This window comes from Xyrauchen texanus, chromosome 9, assembly GCF_025860055.1.
Source record: "Xyrauchen texanus isolate HMW12.3.18 chromosome 9, RBS_HiC_50CHRs, whole genome shotgun sequence".
Taxonomy (NCBI): Eukaryota; Metazoa; Chordata; class Actinopteri; order Cypriniformes; family Catostomidae; genus Xyrauchen; species Xyrauchen texanus.
Window position 1 is genome coordinate 39,705,040 of NC_068284.1, and position 14,028 is coordinate 39,719,067.

Genomic DNA, 14,028 nt, shown 5'->3' on the forward strand with positions numbered 1-14,028 from the left:
TTAAGATTATTTTCTTAGACCATTAGCAAATATTTTATTCATCTTGTTTTAAACATAAACACCAGTAAATTTAGCTAGATTAATGCTTAAAACATGCAAAAAAAATAGTCAATAGGTAAGAAAACTAAACTCTGCAATTTTGTTCTAGTAAATTTCTCTTGTTTTAAGGATGATGAGATCATTTTACATGACAAAAATACTGATTGAGAGAATTATTCTTTGCAGAGTATTTGGAGAGTGTATGTGTATCTGTGGTTTAATACTCATATAGGCCTAGATAAAAAGACCTTTTCTCCTCATCCTGTCACGGTTGAGTGCTCGTCTGTAATCCTTTCTCTCTTATGCTAATGATTCAGCTCTATAAACAAAAATTTACCCAGAGTCGCTGCAGGTCTGAAATCATAATGAGCCACAGGTCTTTTCCATCTCACCTATCTTGACCCCTTCGCCATCCACCTGTCACTCACATTCATCATAACAGGAAAGATGATGCAGTAAAAGATGGAGTGTGTAATATCTGCAACACTAGTGCCACCAAACCGAATTGCATAAATAATTGTTTTCAAACAGCTTTTCTGAAAACTCCCTGTCTTCATTTAGTCAGAAAAAATATACTCCCGCCCCAAACTCACAGCATTGGTTGAGCCAATGTTGCTGTGTCAGGATGGTTGGGATGCCCAAACAAACAGAGAAATGTTTTGAAAGTGCCACAGAATTACAGTGTTTACACTTTTCAGGGGAATTAACCTACAAATGGCTTAGCTGTAGACGTTTTTTTATATCGAAAAATTTGACACTTAACCAAGACTCCATGAAATCACTTGACAAGCAGTTTTCTTTCCTGTGTTGATGTATCTTGAAACAGGAGACTTGTCCAGATTGAAGGTCTGAAGGTCATTGTTTTAATAGCCAATAGTCGTTAGTTACGAAACAGCAATGAACCATGATTTGCTACTTCTTAGTTGGTAGCAGATGGAATTAAAGGGGAGGGACATCCTCTTTATTTTAGCATAATTTTACCATAAAATGAAAGTGAATGGTGACTGAGGCTAATATTCTGGCTAAAATATATAAAGTCATATGAGTTTGGAGCAACATGAAATTGAGTAAATGATGACATAATTTACATTTTAGTTGAACTCTTCCTTTATCAAGAAAAAGTTGTTATTAACGCTTGATGTTGGCAATGTCACTTGAAAAAGACAGAAGTGGAACTTTGACATCTGACCTTATTTCTCTTCTCACTGCATGTTTAAGAGATGAGACAAATACATGTCTTTCTCCATCCCTCTCTTTTTCCATCTCTCCAGATTTCTCTTCACTGACGTCTTCCAGACACAACAATACAGATAGAGAGAGAGAGAGATCGACAGAAATACATGGGGTGAGCGGGCGTGTCTAATTTAGAGGTTCTTTCATTCTTTTCCTCCATCGCAATGTCTATAGACAAAAGTTTGCATTCTTTCCTCCTCCAGTCTCACACCCACCCCGCTTATTCCAGTAAAACAGACAGAGCATATTCAAGAGGGAGGTATAAATACTGTACATGAGTTGAAATGAGGACACATGCATGGACTTGAGCAAGGATGAATGGAAGTAGCCAGGAAAATCATTAGATATAATTAGAGTGATAAATAGACAAGTTTGAAGGAGAATATGGCAATCTGTTGATTGTGGAAAAACATGCAGATCGCCCTGCTGAAATGTGTTTTGGACAATGGATGTTGGAGTGTTGGTCCCGGGACCACTGTAGGCTGCTTGACCATAGATTTCTGGCCTGCTCAACCAGCAAGACCACATTAGTTGTCCAGCTGATTCAAGATTCTGCAGATTCACTTGCTTAATCAGCATTGATTTGCTATTGAACACTATAGCTTTGCTGGTTCATCACCTAGCCCAGCCTGGGATTCATGCTTGTCCAAGATGTTCTATCTTTGATCAGGGCCAGATAATCCATGTATTGTATTTTAAAGTAATATTTATAATAAATAAATAAATAAATACATACATTTTTGCATCTACACATTGTGTATTTACCATTGCAGTGGTCCAGATTGATCATCACTTAATTACATAAGTTTTGGAGATGCCATTACTCAATTCAACTGAGGGAATAATTTTACTCAATCACATGAATAGAGTCAACTCAGTGTATAATAATAAATTATAACAGACGTAAATGGAAGCACAGCGTAGTTCTAACGGGAAGACTAGCAGGTGTACATCATCACATCATTAGCTGGGTAATTCCTAGCCAATCGCATGTAAGCCATTGCTTTATATGTCTGCTCACAATCTATCATATTGCTGTATCAGTGTGCTAACACGGCAACCTCCACCACCCCACCACCACCAGTTGAGCCCTGTCCCGCACAGGGGTAGGCTCCTCGCCCCTGCCTCCTATCTCCGGCAGGACATGATGGTTCCGGGTACAACTCCCTCGGACCGCCGGACGGGGCCTACGCCAAAGAGAGAGACATTACGTTCTGTTTTATAAGGAGTGGTGGTGGTGTAGTGGTCTAATGCACATAACTGGTAAACTGGTAATCAGAAGGTTGATGGTTCGATCCCCACAGCCACCACCATTGTGTCCTTGAGCAAGGCACTTAACTCCAGGTTGCTCCGGGGGGATTGTCCCTGTAATAAGTGCACTGTAAGTCGCTTTGGATAAAAGCGTCTGCCAAATGCATAAATGTAAAATGTAAATGTATATTGATCAAATAAATGGCATCTCAAACGTCACTCAAGCCTGCGTGTCTTCCCGATAGAATTTAATTTCTCAACTAAAAATTTTAAGGCAGCACAACAACAAGATATATTCACAGTGATGGTGTTCTCATCTTTTAGAACATGGGCCTATGGTAATAATATGTGTTTTAAGACACTACCAACATGGTATGTCCACAGATTTTGACTCTTTGATTGATAGCTTTTCATAATTTTTTATTCTCTCTGTAACTTGTGCTGCGAAACTAGCTAGCAAGCTTACTAACAGACTAGCAACAGCAAAGAAAATAAAACATTTGCTTTCTAAATACATTGATAACATAAATAACATAACTTGAGAATCTTTTCAGCACTTATTAATCTTGGTTAATATTATTTTAAACATACTAATACATTTTTAAAATTGAAATTAGAATATGTTAACATTAGTTAATGCATTATGATCTATCAGGAACTAACAACGAACCATGGTATTTTTATAATATTTAATTAAACAATATTACTAAATGCTGTAAAAATATATCATCCCGTTAACTAATGTATAGTATAACCAATGCCAAGAAAAGCCAGCTTAAAAAAAAACAGCAGCTCTAAAATGACATGCCCACTGGTTTCCAAGGTTACGGGTTCCTACTCTCCTTCTTTGTTCGGTTTATATCTACAGGGACAGGGAACCAAAAGACTTATTTCTCTAAATGTGCCAGTTTAGACATTTTGGCCAATTTGGCCAAAGAACTGGAAAGATGAGCATATGTGAGACAAGGCAGTACAAACAAAGTTACATACACACTGACAGCAACATATTTGGCATGTTTCTTGCATACTGATGGTAATTACAGAGAATGTCTGCAGTGCTGACATTGGCTTTGACACTGACAGCAGGACCAATCAAAATGCACCATCAGCTGAATCCCAAACGAGAGCTACTGGAACGCACAGCCTTGATTGACAGCTGTAGAATGAATGAAGGGGGAGAAAGACAGGCTGGAGAGAAACTTGTAAAGAGAGAAAATTGAGAATAGATAAGAGATGAATGTGTACAGTATGTGTGTGATGTATAGAGTAAGCAGCAGCAGTGTATACATGAGAAGTGGAATTTAAATGATTTCATATCTACTTACAAATTACAAATAACTGTAAAAGATGAGGAAATGCCACAAAATGATTTGACTAGAGTCCAGAGAGCTTTGAGTAGAGGGTCTTTATTTTCAGCCTACCTTTATTGAAGATTATCACGTTTCATTACATGGCTCCATTGAGTACTTGATTCTGATTGGTCAGTTGTAGGTTTCTCTGTTAATTGCTGCATTCTCTGGTCAAGTTTTTATATAATGACCACTATAACCGTATTATTGTCCTAGTTAATCGATTTAGTATTATAAAATTTACCACAATTTTTTATTTTTTTATATAAATTGTATATAAACAATTGTACTATAAACAATTGTACTATAAAACACAAACTGGTGTATATATATATATATATATATATATATATAGATATAGAGAGAGAGAGAGAGAGAGAGAGAGAGAGAGAGAGAGAGAGAGAGTAAAATTACTCATGCTCTTACTGCTGGGGTACAATAAAATTACAGCAGAAATAATGTATATTTACTATAAATATGGGACCGAAATTACAATAATGTAAATCTACAACAATTAAAATTAATTAACTAATGATGCTTGTGCCCAGGATGCATTGCTGCATGAATAAATGATGCTGTTGACTTTTTATTTACTGCTTGCAGGTATATTCAATAATGCTGCTGTTGTTTTTTGGCATCACTTTTAAAAGCTTGATTTGTAATGTTCAGTTTTTATCCTTTTATCTGAAATTAGTTTTTGTTAATTGTCACCTTGTCGAGATTTGTACCCTGCTGATGATTCAGCTCTATAAACAAAAACTTTGTACAAGAAGTTATTGTGTATTTTAAAATCATGAAATATACAATATTGGAAATGATATTGGCTAACAGCCAAATGCTCACTCTTAAAATGATTGACTGTATAATTGTTTTAAATAGTTGATAATCACAGTCACACAGTAAGTGTTGATTAGGTGTTTGTCTGTTTAAAGTAAGACTTTAAACCTACTATTTTGTTTTCAAAGAAAAGGTTCTTTTGATGTAAATTCTTTAATAAAATTTCAAGACTGGACAACATCTCCTAGAATTCATAGCAGATTACAATAACAGACTGTAATGTACAGAATAAGGGAGATTGTTACTTGTAAACTGTTACTGTAAAAATGTGTTACATAGCTGAGCTAATTTCAAGTCTCTTGTCTCGACATATCACTCAGCGGTTTCTTTCTTCTTAACTAATAAAATAATTTAAATGAAACCATGCTGAAAAGAAGACAAGCACAGTTGGTGAACAACATATGGTGCGTTTTGGATGCAAGTGTGCTGGTTTCCCCACTAGGCTTTTTAACTCTTTTAACCAGCAAGAATTCCTTGGTCAACCAGCTTCAGAATCAGAAAAGGCCATTCTGTTAGACCAGCTTCATTTAAAGGTGTCATGACATACCTTTTTTTTATTATTTTAATATGTTCCTTGAGGTTCACTTATAAAACTGTATTAGTAAAGTTGTATTGGCTTCGCTATATGCAACGCTTACTTTAATTTAAGTTCAGAAGACTCTGGGTTGTCAGTACAGAGTTAACATTCAACGTATGGAGTCATGTGGCAAAACAACATGCACCGATCACAGTGGAGTTTGTCTTTGGGAAAAATGCCAACAAAACTATATCTGGTAAAAAAATTTTAAAAAACTAATTAAGTTTTTACATTGAAACCTGTTTATACCAATTTATCACGAAATGCCATGCTGCAAAACAAATTTACACTAACATGTACAATAGCACAAGGTTTTCATTACAAATCCTATTATTACTCGGCATTTTCTCACTGAGAAAAATGTTGCTTTCAGAGGCTTTATATGGAGTTAAGATAAAAAATAAGGTGCATTTTGAACTGTTCTGAGACCAGAGCAGACAGGCAACACACTGGAGGTTAAGTTATTCACTAAATCGAGAGCAACGGAGCATCCTAGCCAAGTGCATTCAATCCAAACTTTATCAAAAGTTCAGTTTCAGGCTGCAGATGATGTTTGAATCACTCAACATGGTTGGCAGACATGGGGCAATGGTAATCAGTACTTAGATTCAGAATTTATATTGTATAAATGTATTTAACATGCTTGGCAGTGATTGGATGATGCTAACCATTACTTGTGTTTGAATGAATTATGCAAATTTCTGATTGGTAAAATGCTTCATCACTTGTTTGTTTGACAGTGCAAAGAGAGTCACTGTCACTTGCAGGGCTTCATCATGCCTCCTTGGGGCTTTCTCGTGGCCAAATCCATTAATACACCCAATGGATGAAGCAGTACCCAAAGAAATGACTTTCCGTGTTTAGGTGAACTTTCATTGACGGTGTGCTGGGACATAGTCCCGCAGTTAGTGGAGATACCACTCAAGACACCATGGCAGTAACAGGCAGATGAGTTGAACTTATCTTGCTGTTTACATTCAATAAAAATGTAATATTCTAGATAACATTATACCACAGCTTGAGCGTCCTTCTTGCTTGTAAAATGGGCGGGGTGTGAGATGGTGGCACCGCTGCGGAGATTGGTTGGAATGCAGATCAATTTTGGTCTTGCGGCTTGAGGTCCGAGGCTATTGACCCTGGCTAACCATAGCTCGCACTGGCCCGATAGTGGAAAAACAAGCAAATTGTCTTCCACAGTGTGACATCACAAAGTCGAGGAAGTATAGAAGTCAATTTGGCAGCCTGGTTATCAAAACTGCTCTTTTTGCAGTGAGGAGAAACATTTGATTTCTGAATTTAACAGTATGTTTTTATACACTGATCAGCCACAACATTAAACCACTGACATGTGAAATGAATAACATTTATTATTACAACGGCACCTGTCAAGGTGTGGGATCTATTAGGCAGAAAGTGAACAGTCAGTTCTTGAATTTCATGTGTTGGAAGCAGGCAAAATGGACAAGCATGAAGATCTGAGCAACTTTGACAAGGGCAAAATTGTGATGGCTAAATGACTGGGTCAGAGCATCTCCAAAATGGCAGGTCTTGTGGGGTATTCCTGGTATGCAGTGGTTAGTACCTACAGTGAGGAAAATAAGTATTTGAACACCCTGCTATTTTGCAAGTTCTCCCACTTGGAAATCATGGAGGGGTCTGAAATTGTCATCAGTAGGTGCATGTCCACTGTGAGAGACATAATCTAAAAAAAAAATCCAGAAATCACAATGTATGATTTTTTAACTATTTATTTGTATGATACAGCTGCAAATAAGTATTTGAACACCTGTCTATCAGCTAGAATTCTGACCCTCAAAGACCTGTTAGTCTGCCTTTAAAATGTCCACTTCCACTCCATTTATTATCCTAAATTAGATGCACCTGTTTGAGGTCGTTAGCTGCATAAAGACACCTGTCCACCCCATACAATCAGTAAGAATACAACTACTAACATGGCCAAGACCAAAGAGCTGTCCAAAGACATTAGAGACAAAATTGTACACCTCCACAAGGCTGGAAAGGGCTACGGGGAAATTGCCAAGCAGCTTGGTGAAAAAAGGTCCACTGTTGGAGCAATCATTAGAAAATGGAAGAAGCTTGACATGACTGTCAATCTCCCTCAGACTGGGGCTCCATGCAAGATCTCACCTCGTGGGGTCTCAATGATCCTAAGAAAGGTGAGAAATCAGCCCAGAACTACACGGGAGGAGCTGGTCAATGACCTGAAAAGAGCTGGGACCACCGTTTCCAAGGTTACTGTTGGTAATACACTGAGACGTCATGGTTTGAAATCATGCATGGCACGGAAGGTTCCCCTGCTTAAACCAGCACGTGTCAAGGCCCGTCTTAAGTTTGCCAATGACCATTTGGATGATCCAGAGGAGTCATGGGAGAAAGTCATGTGGTCAGATGAGACCAAAATAGAACTTTTGGTCATAATTCCACTAACCGTGTTTGGAGGAAGAAGAATGATGAGTACCATCCCAAGAACACCATCCCTACTGTGAAGCATGGGGGTGGTAGCATCATGCTTTGGGGGTGTTTTTCTGCACATGGGACAGGACGACTGCACTGTATTAAGGAAAGGATGACCGGGGCCATGTATTGCTGAGATTTTGGGGAACAACCTCCTTCCCTCAGTTAGAGCATTGAAGATGGGTCGAGGCTGGGTCTTCCAACATGACAATGACCCGAAGCACACAGCCAGGATAACCAAGGAGTGGCTCTGTAAGAAGCATATCAAGGTTCTGGTGTGGCCTAGCCAGTCTCCAGACCTAAACCCAATAGAGAATCTTTGGAGGGAGCTCAAACTCCGTGTTTCTCAGCGACAGCCCAGAAACCTGACTGATCTAGAGAAGATCTGTGTGGAGGAGTGGGCCAAAATCCCTCCTGCAGTGTGTGCAAACCTGGTGAAAAACTACAGGAAACGTTTGACCTCTGTAATTGCAAACAAAGGCTACTGTACCAAATATTCACATTGATTTTCTCAGGTGTTCAAATACTTATTTGCAGCTGTATCATACAAATAAATAGTTAAAAAAATCATACATTGTGATTTCTGGATTTTTTTTTTAGATTATGTCTCTCACAGTGGACATGCACCTACGATGACAATTTCAGACCCCTACATGATTTCTAAGTGGGAGAACTTGCAAAATAGCAGGGTGTTCAAATACTTATTTTCCTCACTGTACCAAAAGTGGTCCAAGGATGTAAGAATAACCGGTGAACCGGCGACAGGTTCATGGGCGCCCAAGGCTCATTGATGCGTGTGGGGAACAAAGGCTAGGCCGTCTTGTCCGATTCCACAGAAGAGCTGCTATGGCACAAATTGCTGAAAAACGTAATGCTGGCCATGATAGAAAGTTGTCAGAACACACAGTGCATCGCAGTTTGCTGCGTAGCTGCAGACCGGTCAGAGTGTTGATTTGGCTTCCAAATTCCCCAGATCTCAATCCGATTGAGCAAACTATGGAGGCCCCACCTCGTAAATTACAGGACTTAAGAGGATCTGCTGCTAACGTCTTAGTGCGAGATATGACAGGACACCTTCAGAGGTCTTGTGGAGTCCATGCCTCGATGAGTCAGAGCTGTTTTGGTGGCACAAAGGGGACCTACACGATATTAGGCAAGTGGTTTTAATGTTGTGGCTGATCGGTGTAGTACAATGACCTCTTATACTGTATGTCAAAAGATAAAGGAATATTGTATTCCTCATGTCATGACACATTTAAAGGAATGTTTTGGTTTCAATTTAAGTTAAGCCCGATCAACAGCATTTATGGCATAATAATTTTCATTACTTTCACAAAAAATACTTCTGACTCACCCCTTGTTTATTTAAAAATAAGCAGAAATTGTGGTACAGTAAGGCACTTACAAAGGAAGGGATTGGGGTCAGTCCATAAACATTAAAATACCAATCTTTTCACAAATCATAAACATTAAACATGTTAACATGGTATTAATGTGATAAAATCACTTACTAAACAAAACCGGGATTACAGGGTTTCAATGTCACGACAACATGAATGGGTATAACTCTACACAATAAAAATTAGTAAGTGTATTTTATAACAGAGGTTTTTTTTATGTTTCTTGACTGGCCCAACTCACTTTAACTGGAATTGTCTTACTGTAACTGCAATTTATTTCATTTTTTATTTTAATGTTTTTTAAATGTGCACAAAATGCTTTCGAATGAGCTTAACTTATCTCAAATAAATAAGACATAAACAATCCTGTCCCAGCATGTAAATACATGCTGGTCAAAGCTGGTCTTTTCAGCTGGGAAATCAATATTTCATGTTCATGTTTCATGAAAAGCTGGTCACACCAAATATTGCTTTAGCTTTTTTTTTATGTTTACTGGACTTTGGATGATCTTTACTGATAAATATAAATTATTGATGTCATTATTTTTGAAAACATCCTCACTATGCCATATTTTTCACAAGTGCCTAAAACATTTTCACAGTTCTGTATATTATCAATGAACAGTGTTTTACAGGTATTCGTGGACACATACTGTACATTCGGTTAGGCTGCTAATGGAATCACACACACCAGCAGAAGCTAAACAGAGCATGGTACAATAGAGACTCTATCACACACCCATTGTCCTAAAGAAGCTTGAAACAAATGCTGAGCATTTTAGGCAACCAACACTTCATCAAAGCGCTCCACTCAGACCAGAACAGATAGAGATCATAAACAACTGTGTGTACACAGCTGTGAAAGTAGAAAAATATTACACACATTTACATTATATCTGATGACATTAGGCCTGTTTGTCACCAAATACATGGACACACCAAAGCAAAGGACCCCTTAAAATGGTCTGATATCATCAAACTCAAGGCATGGACTGCCACAGCACACACACACACACACTCGCCTAATGGCAACAGAGCTGACATTCAGCTGGGTCATGTCGGGACAAAGGAGCGATCTGTCTTTTCTTCCTCCTTCCATTCAACCCTCGGCACTTGTTCTCACATGGCAGGGATGTCACAGGGAGCACCAAAACAATTGATGCAGGGAGAGAGATGAAGAGATGCAGAGGGGCACAAAATGCAGAATAAAAAGCATTGTTTGGTAACAAAAGATGAGTTAATGTGTTGCACAACCATGTGCAAGTGTAGGAGTGAAGAATTGGATGGAGAAATACATTTTGGGAGCCGTTTTACTTTCTCTCTTTCTCCTGTCAATGGGGGAGGACAAACAACAAGTTTTGTTTGACTCATTGCACTCATTCTGTGACCTAAACACTCTTGGGGAGTGTTTTAGGCTGTTTGCTGATAAGTTAGTATAACACACACTGTGGTCCTCTGGGTGTGCAGTGTATTATTGGCTCAGAGAAAACATTTTCTGGCAGAGAGACCTTTAAAACTTCTCCCACATATTTTGACCCTTACTCATAGGCCAAAGGAATAAGCTTTAGGAAAGCATATAGGAGAACAGACACACTGCATCCACATGTCCTTAGAGTTTGCCATCAACACTCTTCCATGGTCATGCACCCCCCAGTTTTTCCTCATGCTCCCTCAAGAAATGTCTGATGCCCCCCACAACAAAGGCAAAATGATCGGCTATTGATTTGTCCCTCCTTCTCCTTAAAAAAAGCAAATAATCTGGGTTCCAGTAAGGCACTTACAATGGAATTGAATGGAGCAAATCCATAAACATTAAAATACTCACTGTTGCAAAAGAAGCCTATAGTCAGAAGACGTAAACGATATGTGTTACCAGGATTTTAATGTGATAAAATCACTTACTAAGCTTCATTAACATAATCACGGGCCAGGCGGAGGGTGACAGAGGATACATTAGCATCTCTCAGCAATAGGTGTTTATCACTTGACCATTTGGATCATAGATATACTTATGTAGAAGCCTCATTCGGCTGGTTCTGATATGTCAACCGTGGCGCCATCTTGGAACAGTCAACAAGAAGAGCTGTTTGCATGCAAGTGAATGGAGGAGATGCCTCAGACTGCAGTGTAATTAATTTATTGACTGGGTGCTAATTCTCAGTATATAAACAAAAACTATATTAAAAACCTGTTTTAGATGTGAAGTCAGGAATTTTATATCATCTAATATATTGCCCAATGTTTATGGACAATCAGATAATCTGAAAATTGTCTGAAAAAGACTCCAGACTGTTGCAGACCGTATCAGTCAATTTACTTTCATGTGTTGATGGATAGCCCCTGACCTTGTCAATGTGGCAGACGTGAAGACGAATCGTGGCCCATAGGAACAGCTGCTAATAAGGCATCTGCATACGTATGCAGTGATGGGTAGTTACGGATTACATGCCATCTGGATTACGTAATCAGATTACAAAAATAAAGTACTTGTAATTGGATTAAATTACATTTTAAAATACTCGTAATTGGACTACAGTTACCTTTTCATATCAATATTATCATATTCTTACTGTGAAGTGCAATAGTCTCACAGATGAACATTTTCAGCATGTGCTCCGTTTACGTTACAACAGTAAGATATGCATGATATTCCTTTGCAAGGAAAAGATGATGGACTATTACTAAGTAGTAAGGGTTAAAAGTATGTGTGTCAGAGTTTTAAGCTGTTAGCTTTGATCTAGCAAAAGTGTTGGGTAAGTTACTCCAAAAAATTTGTTAATTACTAACTACTAATTACATCTTCTACAGTGTAATTCGATTACTGTACTGATTACTCTGTCTGAAGAGTAATTGCATTACTTAATACTTTCTTAAACCCTTATCAACCTTGACCAGATGAAAAATACAAAGATAGACATGAAACGGTTCTATTAATTCTTTCAAATAAATAATATAAAATCAAATAAATTAATCATGAATGGGCCAAAGAATTTAAGAGGGCAGCGTTAAATTAGCAAACATATATTTGAACATTAGAAGTTACATTTTGATTTAAAATTCACTATTGTTTTATATAGAATTGTTCTATAGTCTATGCATCAGAAGTAACTGTAACTAAATTACTGATAAAGAGTAATCCTTTAATTTTATCAACAAGTAATTTATAGTAATGAATTACTTAGTAATGCATTACACCCAAAATTGCCTAGCAATGTTCATGTTCACGTAATGTTTCTATAGTTTTTTGTACTTAAAACGAATTATATAAGTTACTATTATCAACGATGTGCTCACACACTGAACTTATTTGCTTCAAAGGATCTAGTAGATGCCATCTCTAAGGGTCTTGCCCGCAGGGAACACAATAATTAAACTGCAAAATGTGCAGCAATATGGAACAAAGCCCATCACTCTACTGTTGCTGCTGATGCAGTGGAGTCCACCGCATGAAACATGACATAAAACTTGATACAATTGTTCCTGGTGGGACTCAGTGAAACTTTGCTGTTTTAAAGTATTCTGCTCTTTTAGAATATTCTTGCTGTTCAAAAGATAAAATGTTGCAGTGTTTTGAATTATAAACTTTGGCGCCAGTTTATTTCATTAATGTAATGTTTAATGCACTTTTTAAAAATGTCACAAGGAGCTCTTTCAATGAGGCAGTGACCAATGAGTGCAGTTCATGTATAAAAGAGCATCTGTTCCAAGGAGGATGGCAGGGTTTGAAGATGAAGCTTGCTCTTTGGCGTCAACAAGAATGTTTGTATGACAAAAGAAAAAAATTCTGCTGCCCAGATCTTTACACAGCATGACAATAATTTGAATAGTTCACTTTCTACAAAATGACACAATTTTATTGCCCAGCTCTTTGCACAATGTGACAAACATTTGAAAGAAAAGTATGCTTTTTCATTTTGCTATGCGTTCTCAATAAAAAAACGAATAAAACGGATGCTGCAGCCTCTTGGGGTAATATTGAAAAATACCTGCGTATTCAAAAGCTTATGGTTGATTAGCTGCGAAAATGGGGTGTGACAGTGAAGCATCGAGAAAAGTCACATGAAGTCTTTAAGTGATGCCTTCCCTCCATTTTTAACCGATAAGTGTGACAAGTTCACTGACTAGGAGGGAAAGATCAGCAACAACAGTCACAAAGTGTGACACCCCCCACCCAAATTGAGATGTTCAGAGTCTGCTTGTGTTGCCATACAGGTATACACATACAATTTGCATCCTGCAGAAATACTTCTAGTACTTAATTATGAAGACAGCCTACGTGTATCAGGAGGACCAGATAAATTCAATTCTCAGATTTGATCTAAAACAAATTTGTGTGGTTATAACAGGGGCCCTTCTTAATGAATCGCAGAAAAGGTAATTTAACTGCACATTCAGCTCATGGGCTCTTTTAATGAACACTAACTGTTGCATTACTAATCCTGTATTCATTTCACATTAATTAAATTTGTATTAATTCAGTTTAATTCCTTTCTCAAAGACAGATGGGTGAAGCCTCCCGCTGTTACGAACACTCATTATTACAAGACTGTCACACCAACACTATAAATTTCTCTTTAGTTTTAACTCTGACAGAAACGCAGTATCAAAATCCACCAGACTCATTTCAGAGAGAGAGAGAGAAAAAAACAGTTCTTTAAAGGAAGTGATGGAGAGGACAAAAGAGAAAGAGCTGGATACATTAATTCTCCATTTTCAGTCACTGACAATAGACCATTCGCCAATTCATCGCGAACCAACCACCCTAAACACATTTTCCTATATGAATATGCACTCACACGTTATCATCTCTGCCTGGACACACATTTAAGACTCAAGCGGCAACACTTGCACACCGTCCAGACAGTTT